The sequence below is a fragment of the Mytilus galloprovincialis genome, chromosome 6 (genome assembly GCF_965363235.1).
Source record: "Mytilus galloprovincialis chromosome 6, xbMytGall1.hap1.1, whole genome shotgun sequence".
Lineage (NCBI taxonomy): Eukaryota > Metazoa > Mollusca > Bivalvia > Mytilida > Mytilidae > Mytilus > Mytilus galloprovincialis.
This window is the reverse complement of record NC_134843.1, coordinates 25,891,123-25,912,594: the sequence shown is the minus strand read 5'-3', so window position 1 is coordinate 25,912,594 and position 21,472 is coordinate 25,891,123. Positions and strand designations below refer to the sequence as shown.

At 32.9% G+C, this 21,472-nt stretch overlaps 1 long non-coding RNA gene across 1 annotated transcript; it reads right to left on the bottom strand.

Moving 5' to 3' along the window:
- Positions 1 to 6,859: 6,859 nt before the first annotated feature.
- LOC143078060 (uncharacterized) lies at positions 6,860 to 18,463 on the bottom strand. Its single transcript, XR_012979026.1, has 3 exons — positions 18,037 to 18,463; positions 15,189 to 15,307; positions 6,860 to 6,964 (listed from the first exon to the last, which is right to left on the bottom strand). It is a non-coding gene; the product is annotated as an uncharacterized LOC143078060 (long non-coding RNA).
- Positions 18,464 to 21,472: the final 3,009 nt, after the last annotated feature.

Below are 21,472 nucleotides of genomic sequence, written 5' to 3'. Positions count from 1 at the left end.
AATGTATCCACTTTTATTCTATAGTAAGTCACCACTTCGGTTTTATCATGTATATATCTTTTATATAGTCATTTTATAAATTTACTTTTTGCTAAAGAATGAATTATTCTAAATAATAAGGATGTTCTTATCCCAGGCAGAAACCCTAGCCTTATTCTGCACAACAGTTTCAACTGTTTTGGCTTTCGAACTTTTTTTATCTGAGCGTCACTGGTTAGTCTTGTGTTAACGAAACGCACGTCTGGGGTATTAAATTTTAAACCTGCTACCTTTTGTTAGCTATTATTCGTGTGTTTCTCTGTCCTATATGTTCTCCCATTTATTTGTATTGTAGTCCTGTCATTTATTGCTGTCATTTTAATGTTATATTTAACAATGCCATAAAATCGGAAGGTTTGGCATGTCACACAACCAGGTTAAATCCATCTTTTCTTTTCTAAAATGTCCTAAAACAAGTTAGGAAAATGGCCATTGTTATATTATAGTTCGTTTCTGTGTGTGTTACGCGCGTCTGGCGTATCAAATTATAATCCTGGTACCTTTGATAACTAGCCACTGCTGATGGATGTTTCGTCCCCGAGGGTATCACCAGCTCAGTAGTCAGCACTTTGGTGCACTTTGGTGTTGACATGAATATCAATTAAATGGTAATTTTATAAATTTCCTGTTTACCAAACTTTGATTTTTTTTTATCCCAGGAGTAGAATAATAATGAATCCACAGTACTTGTTTGGCTGTTTAACTGTTTTGATATGAGTGTCACTGATGAGTTTTTTGTAGACGAAACGCGCGTCTGCCGTATTGAATTATAATCCTGGTACCTTTGATAACTATTTTACATTTTAACGTTGTGTTTAATGTTTGCAAAAGTATGAATTATTCTAAATAATAAAAATGTTCTTATTCCAGGCAGTTAACCCTGACTGTATAAGGCACAACGTTTTGGAACTTTTGGTCCTCAATGATCTTCAATTCTTTAGTTGGCTTTCGATTTTTTTAATCTGAGCGTCACATGTTAATGTTGTGTTTCTGTAGTGTCACAGTTCTCCTCATATATTTGTGGCGGTTCCTTCAGTTTTAGTTTGTAACCCGGATTTGGTTTTAGCGGTATACTACTGTTGCCTGTATTTACATTGGTATTACTTAGTTTTTCCGATTTAAATTTCTCTTCATGCAACTCAGGTTTAAATCGTATTATATCTTTATCGTGGCTTGCCTTCTGTAAATTACTTATTACCGCAGTAATTTTATGGTTACTTATCCGTCGCCTATTTTAATATTTTCTGGTATTGGTTAACCTTAGGAAGGATTTGGTTTTAGCTCTAACTGTTCTCTGAAGTCATATAGGATTACTGTACATTTGGAACATGTGTACTATCTGCTTGTAGTTGTGAGCGTGTAAAGCTAATATATTGACAATTCTGTTCTAATGTAATGAGTCCATGAATTATGAGTATTACAAATAATCATGAACTTATTAGACGGGATTGAGCACATAGCAGTGCATTTACCTTTTTTTTCTGTTGTAACGTGACATTGTCATTAAGCGTTTACCATTCTTGCGTGGTTTTTCTGCTCTGATCATGAAGTACTTAATCAATTGTTCAAGTTTTAGCATTATTTAAGTCACCTTGTGCTGATGTAAAGGAGTCTTTTACATTACTATCTTTAAAATTTTATATTTGATTGATTGGTCTGCATGTTGATGTTCTTCAACTTGAGTTTTAGAGCATTAAATCAGTCAATCTAACATAAAAGTGTTCCGTGAAAACTGTCCTTGCAATTTATATATGGTCCGGACCATATGATTATTTGGACCATACGCGTATGCTTCAGAATATTTATAAAAATAAGACACAACTATGTTTAGACGTCTTCACTTAAGAGAGTTCGAGTCATGTCATTGATCAATGAGGATGATGTCGGAATGGGCGTTACTTTAATATTCCAGTAGATGGCGCAGCATTATAATCACAAGTGTTCGTTAAATCTGCAAAGGATGGAGAGAAAAGGACAGGAATATTACCCTCGGCTAACGAAGATAAGAGAAAGTACCGTTTGTAAATATGTACATAATGAAATCTGCCTCCGTGCAGACATGAAATATCATTGATTTGTTAGTTTTCTTGTAGTTCAGTGTTAATAAAGTGTTGAAATATTCAAAAGACGATGGCTTTTAAACCCAAGTTATAAAATGCCTGAGCACAACTTTTCTAAATTTAAATGTTCGGTTATCAGTGCTCTTCAACTTTGTTTTGATTTTTCTATTCAGCTTTTTTAATTCTAGTTCCACTGGTGCTTCTCAATTACACGCTCGTCTGGCTTACCACCAGCCCAGTAGTCAGCACTTCCGTGTTGACATGAATATCAATAATGTGATCATTTTTATAAATTTTCTGTTTACAAAGCTTTTGATTATTTCGAAAAACTAAGAATTTTCTTATCCCAGGCATAGATTACCTTAGCTGTATATGGCACAACTTTTTGGAATTTTGGATCCTCAATGCTCTTCAACTTTGTACTTGTTTGACATTATAACTATTTCACTATGAGCGTCACTGATGAGTCTTATGTAGACGAAACGCGCGTCTGGTGTACTAAATTATAATCCTGGTACCTTTGATAACTAATTACATACTATGAGCTTGGAATCTTCAAGTTAGCTTTTAATACACAAAAAAAATGTACAGACTGTTAATATTAACATAAGAATATGGTGCATATTACCAATGAGACAATTACCAATAAAAGACCAAATGTCATCGATGTCCTCGAACAACGAGTAAAACCCATACAGTTAACTGTATAAGAACCTGACATAAATTCATGTGAAAAATAAATTCCAACAAGAAAATAAACAGCCCTATTTATGAAGAAAACAATAAACTACAAAAATATGATAGACTTTAAACAATCCAAATACAAAATAAAACATGCGTCTAAGCTCTCAAATTAAATCAAGAAATATAAAATCGACTCTTGTTATCTCGAAGTGAGTCACAAGAGAATTTCGAGATACCCGCAGTTGAAGTCAATAGAAAGTGAACGTTTGGCAGTCCATGGTGCTTTTGATAAGGTATCTGGAGTCAGCTGTTGACAGTTTACATAGTTGTGCAATCAAAAATGTTTAATCTTCATTGTGACAGATTTCATACCTACGTATGTATTTGTCCATGGATACCAGTAGACACTAGCGTACATTGAATCTCCATAATCATTATAGTACTTGCCATTTGGATTGACAAAGGTGCACCGGCCATAAGACGATTCTTTGGCATACCACCATCCAGCTTTCACATAGTCAGTGCAATGCCATCCGGACCAGTTGTCATTGTCACGATCTTTGGTTGAAAATGGTTGACCGGATAATTGAGAGGAGGTGTCCATCACGGCATCCCCTAAGTTTTAATAAATAGAATAATAATATTTGTCTCGGAACAAAGTCTTGTTTTGCAGAGTATCTGGTAGAATTATAAAACTATAGTAAACACTTACAGTGGGAAAACTATTACACAAAAACAGACAAACAAGTTTTAGTTAACGTAAAAAGAATAAAAGCAGGAACAAAGTTTAGTAGACATAAGATTCAGCGTAACAAAATCAATCTAAAATTAAGAATGAGTAAATGTAATTTGAAGGAATATGGAGTTTTCGATGATGAGATTGTATAGAACTAATAAAATTGAGAATTAAATATGTCAAAGAGACAATAGTTCAGAGAAAATGGACGTCATATTAAACCCTTAAACATACAACTGAACTAAAACTAAAAAAGCTACAAGACTTACAAAGGCCAGAAGCTCCTGATTTGGGAAAGCGCAACAATCCCGTGAGGTTAAACATGTTTTGTGAGATCTCAACCCTCCAGTAAATCTCTAGGAAATGTAGAATAAAGAAACCCCCACCAATACGCGCAGTAAAACAAAGTTTAAATGAAGTCCGAGTCCGATATAAGAATCGGTAAAAAAAGAAACTAGTCAAAATGTCAATGATACATAAATTAACAAAGGACTATTATAATTTACTCTTCCGTTAGGGGTTAAGTATCATACCATCATAAAATATATGAGAACATTACCCGTATCATGCATGACAACAAATTGTTTTAGAAAAGTATGTACATTTCCGATGCAAAGACCCAATAAGTGAATCAGCATTAATGTCAAAGTATGCCGTCCTTAATGACCCGTCAACAGAATTGTAATCATATACCATTTTAATAGGTTTGGTTAGTTTTTGAGGTGACTACCAACATTTTTAAAGTAATATTAACATTAAAGATTTGATGTGAAATACCTGAACGTATAAGATGTCTGCATGTTGATTTTTATTTATGAATTTTTATAGAACTTTTAAAAAACACTGTATTCCTAGTCCGATTTTTTAGGAAAAAACGATGTATTCCTAATCCGATTTTTAGCCTGAAAACGAGCATTGTTGAAGACCCCATGAGTCTAGGACCTTTGATTTAATAGTAAAAGCTGGTGTTGTCTTTATAAACCTAAAATAGGGATTATACCTCTTATAGGAAGGTCAAATCTCTTCGGTCGAAATGTACATAAGTTGTGCCTTAATGACCAACTCATTTACCACTATTCAAGACTTCTGTAAGAATTATAGTTGTATGAGAATATCCCAAAACAAGGTCAAAGGTCAAAGGTCAAGGTCAATATACAATTGTGACCTTGAGGCCTTTTTAAAGTCACATAAGTTGATGATCATTTGTTAAGACCTACGGTTTCTTTGTTATAGTGGCCAACCGACATCGGTTAATTTTCAAAGGGGAATAACCCTACTAATGAGTCATAGAATCCTTGAACCAAATATAACGAAGATTCAGGCTCTAGTATCGAACAAATTCCATTCATAGGTTTTTTTCTTCCTATTACGGTTACGGTGTTTGAATGATAACATGGGTCTTTAGGTTGTGGCCATATAACTCCAGGCCGACAAAATTTTACGACTAAAAGAGTGAGTTCCAGATAGGTGTGACTTCATTACAAAGTGCGAACCTGAAAGCAACATGGCTTATGGTTATGGCAGTACATTTTGTCAAAGTTTGGCGGAACAAAAAGAATAATAGTTAAAGAACAATTGATGGTCTTTCCAAAAACTTCGAAAATATAGAATGCAATTTCAAAAACGGTGTTTAAGCTATCAATTTTGATGTAATTTGTAACTTCAAACTGATTTTATAAAATAAGATTCTGGGTATTTTTTCATCGAAATAGAATACTTCCACTTAAGATAAGGTCACTTCCGCTTAACCATTCAAATGTCAACAAAACCAAATGCAAAAAACTAATGTTTTTGTTTTTTTATGAACCAGTATAAATATTTAGCAAAGGTCAAAATTTAAAATACGACACGATCCTTGACCTTGATCTCAATTTCAAGGTCATAGGTGAATAATTTCAAATTGAAAGATCCTAGGTCATTCACTTGTATTGTTGAGGAGTAATTATGATTTCAAATACATAAGGGAGAAAACATAAAAGCATCTCAGACGGCAGAAGAAAAGAAATAAATATTAAAAACCAATTGTTTAGAGAACAATTGAAGGCCTTTCCACCTCGATAATAAAGCATGAAATTTTAAAAATGTGCTGAAAAATGTAACTCCTGGTTCGTGTATTAAATTAAATGCAGAGGACTTAATTGTTAATAACGAACCAGTCATAATTACTAGTATTAGCAAAGGTCAAATTTAGAATGTCTAATTGAGCTTTGAATTTGACCTATATTTCCAGGTCATATATCAGTGATCATATATAGAAAGAACCCATTCACTTGTATGGTCTTCTCCTTTTGGAAAAGGAAAGGCCCTAATAGTAATAATCAGAAGAAATACAGTAAGGTCTTTCCCTTTTTATTTTTGAAAAAGAAAGACCTTAAACATAAAAAATAAATTGTGTGGAGCTAATACGCTTCCGTAAAAAAATTTCAAACATCACCGTGTGGTCCAAAGTATATGGCGTACTCTTACTTGTAATCTTACCAGCTGTTCCGTTGTATCCAGATAATGTTAATCTATAATCGTCAGACTCGTCTGCTATTTTGAAAGTCTCGTATTGGGCGTAGCGCGATTCTCCATCAACGTTTTCTATGTCAAATCTCAAACTACACGACTTTCCATTCAAGATATTAAAGATATTGTCGTTACCTTCAGAAAGAAAACAAGATTGACTTTTCAGGGTTTATTATGAGTACTTTTTTTTTATTTACAATACAATGATGTCATTGCACGGAAGCCTGTTAAAGTTATAGTGATCTTTTTTAGCAACATATATTGTCGTAATACGAAATATCTTTCCATTTTTAATAACGACATACAATGTCGTAATAAGGATTTATTATTTTTTTCTCTGTTGACTGACTGACTTCTGTAACATAAGTCTTTTAAGATTCGATTAATGTTCTGTTTGATTTCAACATCTTTTTATTTCTATTTTCATAATACAAAGAAATAAATTCATTATAGTAACTAGGATTACAATTTGATTTTTGCGCCAGACGCGCGTTTCGTCTATAAAAGTTTCATCAATGACGCTTGAATAAAATAATCTTGAAATGACCAAAAAAAGTACGAAGTTGGAGAGTATTGAACACCAGAAATTCCTAAAAGTTTTGACAGGTAAATTTAATGTATTCTATCACTGAAATAGTTAGTTTTTGACCATATCAATGGAAATCCATGTCAACACAGGAGTGAAAATTTTTACCTGAGTTATAATAATATTTATCAGAGAAACTAAAGTTGTGTTTAGATTCTAGCTCTTTCACGTGCTAAATTTCACCTGTCATTTTTTAATCTGGTTTGAAACTACGAAAACACAAATAACAATATGTTAGTTAAACTCAAACTTACCAAGCCAGTATTCTCCCGAAACGTTTCCAAATCCTTTCTTATAGTCTGCCCAGTCTCTATAGAAATCTTCCGACCCATCTAGTCGTCTTTGGATCACCTATAACATAGATAATGAATCTAATCATAGTAATCCAGTTTAAATAAAGGAACGGTATATTCAGAACTCACACGTCAATCTTAACAAACTAAGAAGTTTTGGTCCCATTGAAGGCTAATCGATTTAGTTACTTGTATAAATTAAGGCGACATTAGTCTACCGATGTAGCAAACAAAAACTTGGGTAATCGGATGAACCGTCAAAAGAATGGGACCTGATGCGTTAAAAGGGTAAGCATCTCATGTTGTGCCATGCGTCCCTCTGTATTTTCTACTTAACTTTTACCAAATGTATGTCTCACTTACAGTGAAAAAAGTATATAAAAAGTCATCAATGCCGTCTTTTCGTCATTTCATTATTTGGGTAATTAACATCAAGTGAATATAATACTAATTAAATGAAAAACGGGCTAAAGATACCCGAGGACCGGTCAAACTCATAAATCGAAAAAAAAATGACAACGCCATGGCTAAAAATAATAAAGGGCTGCGCTTTAGCGCATGATACGCCCGTTGTTTGAAAGACGACGGGCGTATAAAAATGGCAAAAAAGACTACAATGACAATGAGGAGCAGCAAGAAGATAACAGGGAAAGTGAAGATTGTGAAAGTGACTCTACTGAAAGTTATGATCTAAATGAGGAAGTAGGTGATGAAAGTAAGGATTTCATTGATGATGAAGATAAAGGTTTCATTGATGATGAGGAGGCCTCTTCTGAGAATGAAAATGAGGATTTTTCTGATGATGAGGACAGTGATTACAGTGAAGGAGACACTGATGATTAAACCTAGTTCAGCTTTTCAATATTTAGCATAAAAAACAAATATCATTAACATTGGCATATAACATAGAAGTCTTCAATGCAATATAAGGAAAGTGATATATGATTATGGGTTTTAGTAATTCTATGGCTGATTTCCAAATTTTATAGTAGTTTGAAAGAAGGTAATTTTCTTGGGGTATATTGCTCATAGTTAGATTCTGTTGAACACAGTAAGGAATCCATACTAAATTATACAAAGATGTATGCAAAAGTTGTTCAAATGGTGCTTAATATGGTGGATAATGATTATTACCTTTTTATTGTTCAGAATATTCACAAGATGATCATATTGATAAATGTTTAGAAGACTTGATTTCCTTATTTTTTTCATAAAATGACACCCTTTAACATTTAAGGAATATTTAGTCACATGTTAGGATTTTCATGTTGTCACTTGTTCACTTATTATGTGCTATTGTAGACTAGTTATGTTTTATAACATTTTTTATTGCGCTCAACCCTTCCGCCGAAACCGAACTCTATAAAAAAAAAGCTGCAATGCTAAGGTATCATTTGTGATTTCAATTGCAACCAATTTTAACAAAAGTAAAACATCCTATATGCAAAAACAGTATTTGATTTTTATCCATAGCTTAGATAGTAAAAATGTTATCATAAAATGATATATGCCTCAGGCAACAGTTAGTATCTCAGGGACTGCTAATGTGCTTTCATCCTTGCAACCATTCAATAATAGTACAAACATATGACATTCATGGAACCTATTTTTTACAAGAAATTTAATGTTTTAAATTGAACTAAAGATTTTACAAATTTTATGTTTTCATCAGATTTTATTAAGTATTATTTGTTACATCAATAGATATAAACAATTCACCAAAGTTTCATGGACATTGGTGAAAGCCTTTTTGAGTTATTGTCCGAAGTGTTAAAAATCCCCTTTTTCTATGAATAAAGCCCCATAAATCCAAAACTTAAAATCCGAAATTTATAAAAATTGAAAGGGAGCTTACATCAATAGATATAAACAATTCACCAAAGTTTCATGGACATTGGTGAAAGCCTTTTTGAGTTATTGTCCGAAGTGTTAAAAATCCACCTTTTTTTATGAATAAAGCCCCATTAATCCAAAACTTACAATCTGAAATTTATCAAAATTGAAAGGGAGCTTACATCAATAGATATAAACAATTCACCAAAGTTTCATGGACATTGGTGAAAGCCTTTTTGAGTTATTGTCCGAAGTGTTGAAAATCACCCCTTTTTTTATGAATAAAGCCCCATAAATCCAAAACTTAAAATCTGAAATAAAAAAAAACGAAAGGGAGCTTACGTCAATAGATATAAACAATTCACTTAAGTTTCATGGAAATTGGTGAAAGTGTTTTTGAGTAATTGTCCGAAGTGTGGACGACGGACGGACAGACGGACGGACGGACGGACGGACAACGGTATAAAAAAGACAAACAGACAAATAATCATGATAATAGTATACGGGAAACAGCATTGAAAACTAAAGATTGAGCCACACGAATCCCACCAAAAACTGGAGGTGACAGCAGGTGCTCCGAAAGGGTACGCAGATTCTGCTCCATATGTGGCACCCGTCGTGTTCCTCATGGAAGGTCACATTCATGAAAAGAGATGGGATTGAAGTTATGACGTAAGAAACATTTCCGATATCATCTGTGAAACGGTTATTCCATAACGGTCTACCAACTCGTGATGGCGTTCGTAAAATTTACGAAGGGATGACTTCAACTTCACGATTTGGAACTCTTGGTTTAATAGCTTCCTTGTGAGCAGCAACCCTTTATCAAGAAAATCATGATAGGAAATGCAAGCGCTGGAAACTCGTTTTAATTTGGATATATATACTCCGTATGCAGGCGATGATGGAATTAGGCGAGTGACTTATTTCAAAAAGACGCTTAGTTAACGACTTTAATGCACCCACCTAACACACGGCTGTATTATATATCATTCGAAAGCTGTTAATCTGTACTTTCTGTTTTGCCCGGTCGTAAAAAAATCGTACGGTGCAATTTTTGTTAAATCAAGGTCAAAGGTCATGAAAAAACATTCCAATTTTTGCGATTACTAAATAAAACGCCATTTTCTAATTCTTGTACCATAAAGTTTTCCAAAAGATCATATGAACTTTATGGAACATGATACATAATTTCCAAATCAAACAAAAAATAAGAGATTCGATGCGCAAAATTTCCCGAAAATTGAAATTTATCACAAATCCTAAAAAAAATGAAAAATTATTCAAAAAGCAAAATATATCTTGGGGAATCGATATTTGTATGCTTAAAAAAATAGGTAAATGTATATGTTTTAGGTCAAGGAATATTTGTTTTGTAATTTTAAGATGCAATTATTAATTATTGTTCATGGAACAGCCTTCTATTGAAGTGTTTTCAGTTGCCCAAAAATCTGCCATCTGCAAATAGCGATCATTTTGTTAATCTATGTTAAAATAGCACATCGCTAATTGTGAATATCAGGGAGGAGAATGATTTTCCATAATAAAAGAAGGGGTATTTAAAGTAAGAAAAGAATATATGCGAGGTAATTGAGGTTAAAATATGTTTTTTACGAAGTCAAACTTTTTCACTTTTTGTAATCATGTTTAAATGGAAACATTACTTTGCGACTAAATCGTAGGCAACATTGAAATAAGTAACCTTGTTTAGAAACACTTGGTTGTCTAAAGCGGGATGTAAACGAACTAAATAAAATGCGGCTGCTTCTTATTTAGTTTAAAATCGTGTTATAGTAAGTCATATTAAATGTGTTTAGAAGTTTAATCGCTTTAATTATTTGAATGCTTTGAGTATTTTCTACATAAAATTTAAAAATACAAATGCATGTCATTGTGTATGTAAAACACTATAAGCAGTTGTGAAATAACAAAATGAAAAAGTAAAATACCCTTCCTGACCTCATAAGATCATTCGCTGTTTTAGGAGTGTTCGTTTTCATGGTATGCTGTGTTTTTTGGACTGTCGTTCGCCTCTTGGACTTTAATTTTATTTTGTTCATGGTTTTAATTAACTTTATCTGATTCATGGTTTGAGATGTTGATTGTCCCTTTGGTATTATTTTACTTTAAAGACATTAACTTGCAGTAATGAAAATCGGCCAAAAAATCACCTCAAAGTAAAGTGAAGAAGATTAACGCAATAAGACAAATATCCGCGAAAATAGCTTAATTTGCTCACGGTGATATATATATATAGAACTAAATCGTTATCATGATACATTTAGCCACACTAATCTATAATTTTTAAAACCTTTTACTACTTGAATAGTGACGAAATATATCAAAGGGACATCAAACGCATAAAAACGAACTGACAAAGCCGGGCAAAAAACGAACAAGACAAGCAACAGTATACAAAACACAACATATAAAACTACAGATTGAGTAACACAAACCCCCCAAAAATATTTTGAGTGAACTCAGGGCTCCCAAAGGGTAGGCAGATTATGTTCCACATGTGACACCCGTCTTAGTTTAAACATTTTTATTTATAGTGGATTGGGAAACAAGCTTTTCAACTTAAATTAATCGCTTTCCACTTCGCGGGTGCGAGTGCTGCCTTGTAGCGGCATTACCCTGCTCTTTTTCGAAATCTACAAAGGTGTGTTGAACGTGCAAGAGATATGGCTCTCTCTTAACACGGGTCAGCCATTTATCGTCCCCTTCCGACGGACTTTCATCGTTTCCTCAAGACCATACTCACAAATGGTGTCAAGGAAGAGTCGAAAATTCAGTCCCTGAAATTTTCATCACGGAACGGGAATCGAACCAGGAACCTTTGTGTTAGTAGTCCGATGCACTAACCACTACACCACGGCTCTCTTTTACCCGTCTTGTGGCTCATGTATTTCCGAACTCGATGCCAAGCCTTATTCGGTTAGTGACATTCACGGCAGAAATGACGGCAATTTGGTTACGTCGATGGAACTTATCAGTCGTCATCTGGCGAAACAGATATCTCATAATTGTCAACCAACTCGTAGTGGCGCCATGAAATTTTCAAAGGGATGATTTCAACTTTGACTTTGAACTCTGGTTTAAAACATGTTTAAACCACCATTTTTCTTCAAATGTCTTCTACCAAGTCAGGCATATGGCAGTTGGTATCGAATAATCTGTTTCTTTGTATGTTGGCGTTTGTTATTGTAGCAGTTCTGTGTTTCTGTTATATCGTTGTGTTCCTCTTATAGTTGATGCGTTTTCCTAGTTTTTGCTTTGTGACCCGGATTTATTTCAGTTACTAGTAAATCGATTGATGACTATTGAATAGCGATATACTATAGTTGCCTTTATTTCAGAGGAGTTGAGGCTCAATGAAATCGGTCTCCTCCTTTAGTAGTATAGATATGCAGGCGTTGCTATAATCTTGTTACATAGAAATGAAAAGTTTATAGTAGTAAGGTAGTAAGGGGTGTTTTTATGGGTTGTTTTATGCTCATCTCTTTTGTCGTAAAACTTGTTCTCAACCAACCCTCATCATCGATTTCAAGATACGTGATAGAGTAAACTATATCTGTTGAGTCTTTTATTTTCAATTTCAATTGAAAATACGAGTCCAACATTGTCACAAATTTTGCACTATTCAGTGAGATGACATCATCTATATAATGGAAAGTGAAGTTTCAAGATAATGATAGCATCTTTTCAGTCGTCATCAGAAACTCTTGCATGAAGTCATCCTCGTATGAAAAATGAACTAGTCATTCAAGCTATTCAGGAAGTCTAGTTGTAACTAGAATCGTTGCGTATTAATGGTTATTTTTTCTTCAAAATTATTCTTATGTGATGAATTAATGCATGTAAACAATGAACAACGCAATTTAAGCAATCAAGTAGTCAAGTTTTATAATGTGTTTACTAGTTTTTGAAATTCTTTGAAATTTCAATTTTCATCAATTTATTTTCTATTTATTTTGGTCTAAATTTTCAATTCACATTAAATAAATAAAAGGTCTTTTCACTACATCAATATTTATAATGAAGCTACGTAAACAAATCAAACAATTAGAAAAGTCGAAATATGTTTATTTCAGTCTGGTAGTTACAATGCAGATTGCAATCTCTTAGTTTCACCCCCTTTATTTCAAGCAATAAGATGATTCGCGCACATATTGTTTTACTCTAAATTTTTCAGATGCTTAAGAATTTGTTTATTAAATCTTATATTGACCATATACAATGTTTAAATAGGAAGAAATGGTTGAAAGCTGTTTTTTCGCAGATAGCGGTATTTTGGGCAACTGTATGAGTTGTTATGATTTGCTGTTTGATTAGAAGAAAGCATAATTTTAGGAAATTTTATGATGTCAAAAACTTCTTTGATAGTCATTACAGGGTTTTACTCAGTTTTAATTGATTAGCATTTGCACCAGAAAGAGAAATTTGGGTTTTCACACATTTTGTTAACTTTTACTCGAATTTCAGGAAACATGTGCTCTCTGTCAAAAACACGCTTTAAATATTAAAAAATGCATTTGAATAATGACTGTTAATCTCTCTGCTAAAAGTTTAAATTGTTTGCATGTGTGAATTTAGTATATAAAAGTAATATTATGTAATCAGGCTGAAATCTTAGAAAATATGCACTTATTCGTCCTTGGCCTTTGATCTTGATTTGACGGAAATTGCACCGTACGATTTTTTTACGACCGGGCAAAACAGATAGTACAGATGTGTAGCTTTCAAATGATATATAATTTAGCCGTGTGTTAGGTAGGTGCATTAAAAATTTAATTTTATGGTTAAAGTCACTCGCCTAAATGTTCCTACAAAGAAATGAAAAGTTAACAAGTTTCTTTGATAAATATATGACTTGTCTCTGTATGTATACATTCTGCATTGAGTTAATGTTCTATAGTAAATTAGTGTATTCTTGTCTTAATTTTTGCTAATATGCTTGATCTATATTCCACTTTGAGCTTCTTTGTTACATATTTTTTTAGTTTTTTAGTGATTAAAATAAGTAAACAATGATGACATTTGTAACCATTTTTTTTTATTACCTATTATGTATTTTTGTTTTATTCACGCATCGTTGTCAATATGATTGAATTTGATGCAACTGTCATACAGGCGAGAAATTTTGATACACAAACACTATAAAACCAGGTTGAATCCCCCATTTTCTACATAGGAAAATGCCTGTACTAAGTCAGGAATATGACAGTTGTAACCCATTTGTTTGATGAGTTCGAGCTTTTTATTTTGCCAATTGATTAAGGACTTCCCATTTTGAGTTTTCCTCGGGGTTCAGTACTTTTGTGATTTTACTTTTTAATTTAATAATCTTTAAAATGTTACAAAGTTTTCCGATAAAATCTATCTATTATTACATTGTATTATCTACCTTTCTACAATAATAATCGGAGTATTGTCCTATGACTAAACTTAGTAAAAAAGCGATAATTCCCACTTTTGTAGACTAGTTTAAGATACATTTCGTGTTCGCATTAGTTTTTGGAATATGAACTGGAATCGGATTAGATTGCAAAAATCTAAAGTCGATTTGGGTATTTGAAATAAAGATACATTAAAAAACAAGATATATTCAATTAAGAACGACACTCATTAATGTTCATGATTATAAAGCACTTTTTGAGTAATTGCAAAAGTTCCTAACGTCACTTTTCTTCCGGTTGTAAATAATTGAAATGTATCATCGATTAAAGTATTTGAAATAAAGATTCACTTAAAACAAGAAAATTTAATATTCAATTGAAGACGACACTCATTAATGTTCAAATTAAGGACTTTGAATTATTGTATCAGTCCCTACCATCTTTTTTTCGTCCGATTATATCATCACTATATAACAAAGCTAAAACAGTTTAATTCCTACCAAGGAATTATAGCATTATTACTAAATAACATAGTTTCCTATCGAAGTTCTGTTGTTTTCTCCGGGCATTCTAGCTTCCTCCACCAATACAAACTGGCCAAGTTTCTTTATTTATTTCGGAGTTTAGTATGACGTTAGTTAGTTATTACGTGAAATTAGTATAACAACTCTAAATTGGCATTCAAATTAGAAAGATCATAGCATAAGGAACATGTGTACTTAGTTTAAAGTTGTTTGAACTACCTCGAATAAAAACCTTAACCTGAAGCGGGACAGACGGACGGACAAACAAATGGACGAACGAACGAACGTAAGGACGTAAAGACGTACAGACCAGCAAACATAATGACCATAAAAGTATATTAACACGAATGCATGCTTCTTTCGAAGGCAGATTGTGAGCTTAAATGAACAGTGAATCCATTTTTATTTAATTTTTCTATTAAGTATATGATAAAGTTCATTTACAGAAAAACATAGCGAAATCCTATGTTAAGAAAGAAAATGGATTGATACCCTCATTCCCCCTTAAATCTTAAATTGTACATACCATCCATCCACCGGCTGTCAAATCGCAATACACAGTTCTACATCTGTTGTTTGCAAAAATCCAGTACACACCGTTGTCACTTCCCTGTGAAATGTTTGAACAGTCTGTTGGTTCATGACCTATAATTCAAAAATATCCCTGCATGTATAGTGTATCTAGCACCAGTATGGTACATAACATTGATTCACATCATCTTTAATAAACTCAAAGCATTCACATTACAACACTGGGGTTACATAAACTGATTGCATTTGATACTACACCATACAGATTTTTAATAAAATCTTCCATTTACATCACACCAAACTGATGTTTGATAGCCACTTTATATCAGATCACGCTAAACTTCTGCTAAATAAAACCTCATTTGAATCAGTGATAAGATATGTATAGTCATATCACTGAAGACTGGTGTTTGATAAACTAATTGATTCAAATCACATTCCACTGATTGACGGTTATACAACAAGATTATCTCATACTGGTGTTGAATAAACTCTTACCAGTCACATTAAACCAGATTGGTATTTGATACATCTTTCGCCTCTTTTCTCTTCAGAAAGAATTTTAAAATAAGTTATTTTCTATGTACATTAACAACGTAGTACAAAGTAAAATCACAAAAACACTGAACTCCGAGGAAAATTCAATCGGAAAGTCCCTATCAAATGGCAAAATCAAATGAAAAATAAAGGCAACAGTAGTATACCGCTGTTCAAACTCATAAATCCATGGACAATAAACAAAATCGGGGTAACAAACTAAAACTGAGGGAAACGCATAAATATAAGAGGAGAACAACGACACAACACTACAATGTAACTAACACACACAGAAACGGACCAAGCATCAGACAAAATCCCACGAGAATAACAAATATAACATCAAAACCAAATACATGAATTTGGGATAGACAAGTACCGTGACACGTCTTATCGCAATGTCAATTTACACTCAAAAATAAGAGAAAACAAACGAAGCAACGTTAAATTGTAACACACACAGAAACGAACTATAATATAACAATGGCCATATTCCTGACTTGGTACAGGACATTTTTAAAGGAAAAAATTGTGGGTTGAACCTGGTTTTGTGGCATGACAAACCTCGCACTTTAATGGCAATGTTAAATATAACATAGAAATGACAACATAATATTACAAGACTACAATACAAATAAATAGGAAAACGTATTAGACAAAGAAACACATGATTAATGAATAACAAAAAGCATCAGGTTTAAAATTTTAATACGCCAAAGACGCGCCTTGTCCACACAAGACTCACCAGTGACGCCCAGATATAAAAGATCGAAAGCGAAAAAAAAATTCATAGTTGTACAGCACTGAAGATCAAAAGTTGAAAAAGGTTGTGTCAAATACGGCTAAGTTTGTATGCTTGGGATAAGAACATCCTAATTATTTAGAACAATTAATGATATTGCAAACAGTAAATTTTATCAAATGAATATAACAGATATACATAATGAAACTGAAGTATTAACTCATTACATAAAACAAACACGAACACATAATGAATGACCAATACAGAATAGACACACCCGACTCAGTCCAGGCCTCAAATTATGAAAATGACGTCACATACGACGGTGAAAAGGCATTAAAAATTACGTCACATACGATGGTGAAAAGGCATTAAAAATTTGAATATATGAAATTTCTGAAACAGCAGAAAAATTACGTCACATATGAAAAACTATATCTCAAAAGTAAGATAGAATTAGGATTGATTAAAGATTAAAATAGAACTAAATACTGATATTGCATTTAAACACAATGCATATTGCAATACTTATTAATAGCAATTAACTATAATATATATATATGTGCAGTTTGTTATGAATCCAACTTCAAACGTAAATTATCGTACAGATTATGTTGACCAAAATTAAATCTAATACATGACGGCGGTGATTAATTTTTGTTTCCATAACACATAAATATAATAGAAACGACGTCAACACATTTGACAAAATATAACATTAAACATTTAAACTAAATACATGAGTTTTGGATAGACAAGTACCGTAACACGTCTTATAGTAATGCGAATTCACACTCAGCAAAACAGTCACAATCGGGGATAAGTCACGTTTGGTAATTAAAAGATTAGACGACATAATGACAAACCACAATCTACCATGTGGTAAAAATGTCCTTAGCTAGTTTGGTTAAACACACATCGTATGGATCCACCAATTCGTGGTGGTGTCCATAAAAAGCACATCAAACGAATGGACAACAACTGTCATATTCCGGTCCAAGAAAAAATGAATATTATTTTAACTCAATCGCGATATATCTCCTTGAGAAAGCTAACCTACCTTAACGTAATTCTTACAAGCGTGCTTATAATTATAATTATTATAAGTATATTCATATTGCTTTTTGAAGAAGACTTCAATTGTGTCTCTTCCATGTTGACTAATAAATTAAAACTACACACCAGTCTGTTGTTAAATAAAGACATTACATTTACATTTCACCACACTGTTGTTAGATTAACACAGTACATTATTCTTTTTTTAATAGATCTACCAACAAAGACCAAATATGACCAACAACGTATGGTCCAGCTATCCTGTTGATGTTGATCCATTTAATTCTGTACAGCTCATAAACTATATATAAATGCGATCACGATACCCAGGTCATATATTAAACAAGGGCAAAATGAAGATTTCAAATCCTTGTTAAGGAATTTCAAACCCATTTCATATTTTGAATGTGTGAATTTCGAAAATAATATTTCGAGGTAGTCCAATATCGATGAAAACATTGCTCAGTGAAATATTTACATGCATCTTACATATGTTAATCTTACTTACTTTTAAGGACGAGAGTTCCAGTTATAATTTTTTCTGTCTCTGGGTTACAGCTGGAATCCAATTTACATTGTTCTGTGGTACGATCATAGCTTGCAGTCTCGCACCCCTGTTCGCTCGTACACAGCATGATACACTCTATTACAGAATCTGCTTTAGTTGTAATTGTTGAACCACTTGAAACAATTATTTCTTCCTTTTCTAATATGAATTTCATTTTATTCTTAATATCTGATGTTCCATGGCATATTGGGTATACTACAAAGACACCATAAATAATTAGGATGAGAACCATGCTGTCCTTATTCATCAGTAGTTAAAATAGATGAAATATGTGTCCGTTAATAAAACTAGCTCTTTTATAGCAAGATGACACAGTCGACAGAATTGATGCAAAGATAGAGTGAAGATTTAATCACTATATATAGTATCCAATATATTTTCAGAAGGAAGGTAGAAAGTATCGATTTCATTTACTAGTAAATATTTCTAGTATATATTCCCATTTGTTTATATTTCACAATAATTCGTAAAATATTTGTAAGAGCTAATTTCTTAATGCATGTAAAGCAAGACTTTGGTTAATTTACTTGCATTGATTGTATATTGTACAATTGTAATTGGGAAAACGTCCAATCAAATTTAAATATAATATATAAAGGTTCAACTATGCCAGTATATATTGTTTGAAGATGTCAAACTTATTTACCAAGCTTGAGTAAACGTTAATACAAACAAAGCAGGAGATCCAACCAAAATTTTATTCTACAAGTATTAAAAAATTAGCGCTGTTATATAAATGTAAAGAAATGAGATATGATTGCCAATGACACAAATATCCAACAAAGACCAAATGACGTATAAAGTAACAAATACAGATCATCGTATCTTATGACCTTCATTTTTGTCAAAACAAATAACGCATAGAAAGCTATAAAATAAAATTGAGAATGGAAATAGGGAATGTGTCAAAGAGACAACAACCCGACCATGGAAAAGACAACAGCAGAAGGTCACAAACAGGTCTTCAATGTAGCGAGAGATTCCCGCTCCCGGAGTCGTCCTTCAGCTGGCCCTTAAACAAATATATAATAGTTCAGTGATAATGAACGCCATACTAAACTCTAAATTATACACAAGAAACTGAAATTAAAACTAATACAAGACTAACAAAAGCCAGAGGCTCCTGACTTGGGACAGGCGCAAAAATGCGGCGGGGTTAACATGTTTATGAGATCTCAACCCTCCCCCTATACATCTAGCCAATGTAGAAAAGTAAACCCAAAACAATACGCACATTAAAATTCAGTTCAAGAGAAGTCCGAGTCTGATGTCAGAAGATATAACCAAAGAAAATAAACAAAATGACAATAATACATAAATAAGACTACTAGCAGTTAACTGACATGCCAGCTCCAGACTTCAATTAAACTGATTGAAAGATTATGATTTCATCATATGAATATCAGGCACAATCCTTCCCGTTAGGCGTTTAGTCTCATACCATCACAACATATATGAGAAGAACATAACCCGTGTCATGCCAACAACTTGTTTTGGAATAAATGTGTTTAGTTCCGATGCAAAGACCATATAAGTGAATCAATATTAACGCCAAAATATGCAATCTTTAATGACCTGACAACAGTATCGTATCTATATTCTTTCTTAATAATTCTATTTAAAGATTTTGTTAGTTTCTGAGGTGAATACTGACATTTTTGTGCTTTATAAAGAATATTTCCATAACAAATTGGATGTGAAATACCTGAACGTATAAGAAGTCTGCATGTTGAGCTATATTTACGAATGATGTCCTTATACCGATGATAAAATTTAGTAAATGTTTTGACTAGTTTGTGATATTGAAAACCCTGGTGTAATAATTTTTCAGTAATACATACATTTCTCTCGTTAAAATCTAAAACATTGTTACATACACGAGCGAATCGTACAAGTTGAGATATATAAACACCGTAAGATGGTGACAAGAAAACGTCACCATATAAAAATGGATAATTAACGATAGGAAATGAAAAATCATCTCTTTTATCATAAATTTTAGTATTAAGCTTTCCGTTAGTGATATCGATATTAAGGGCATCCGATACAGTTTCAAGGGAGTTAACTCTTGGTCCGACGCTAAGCGTTTAAATTCCCGCAAAACGTCACTTTTTGCGGGACGTAATGCGTGTAATGTTCCGTAATAAGAAACGTAATGTGGAATTTTGATGCTCCAATCTCTGTTTCTCCCGCATGCTAACTTCTACGCCATTGAGATGTTTCTCACTTAGACCACAAACAGAGAGAGGTATTTGTTATTCACATGATTTTATTTCCGGAAACAATATAACCAATTTATAGATAGTACTTTACAATTAATATCTATACATCTGAAAAATGTCGCCGGTAATTTGCAGAGATGACGTCGAAATTGTCTGCCAGCGACGTCGTGCACTTTAGCGCTAACGTTGAGGTTACAAAGGGGAGACGCAATTTTTATGATAAATCGCGTTTATCATGGAATCAATCACGGTGACCTTTATTTTTTATTTGAGATTTGGAGAAAGCATGACAAAATGCAGTTTATGCAGAAAAATTATAAAAATGACATTTTCAGAAACATTTTATTTCCATTTTTTTAGGTTTAAAAAAATACCACTTTGAGCATCTGGTCCGCAATGTCAAGCAAGGCTCAAATAATTGTATAGTTATTCGTGTAGTGATTTATTTTTTTCCTTTTTGTCACTTATCACAGCTTCAGATTGAACCCGAATTTAATAATTTACGACTAAAAATATCTGCTCCAAAATTTTATCACAATGGCTAATTGTTTTACAAAATTGCACAAATCCCCAATTTTCAGCCTCAATTTCCTCGAAAACAAGCACGGTGACCTATGTTTTATTTTGTATTATATTTTGTAACTTGACAAGGCCTACAACATATTACAAAATTATAAAAGTGACATTTTATCTAAAAACTGTATGGGATGCCCTTAATAGTTATCAAAAGTACCAGGATTATAATTTTATACGCCAGACGCGCGTTTCGTCTACATAAGACTCATCAGTGACGCTCAGATCAAAATAGTTAAAAAGCCAAATAAATACAAAGTTGAAGAGCATTGAGGATCAAAAAAAAGTTGTGCCAAATATGGCTAAGGTAATCTACTCCTGGGGTAAGAAAATCCTTAGTTTTTCGAAAAATTCAAAGTTTTGTAAACAGAAAATTTATAAAAATGACCATATAATTGATATTCATGTCAACACCGAAGTGCTGACTACTGGGCTGATGATACCCTCGGAGACGAAACGTCCACCAGCAGTGGCATCGACCCAGTGGTGTAAATAGTTATCAAAAGTACCAGGATTATAATTTTATACGCCAGACGCGAGTTTCGTCTACATAAGACTCATCAGTGACGCTCAGATCAAAA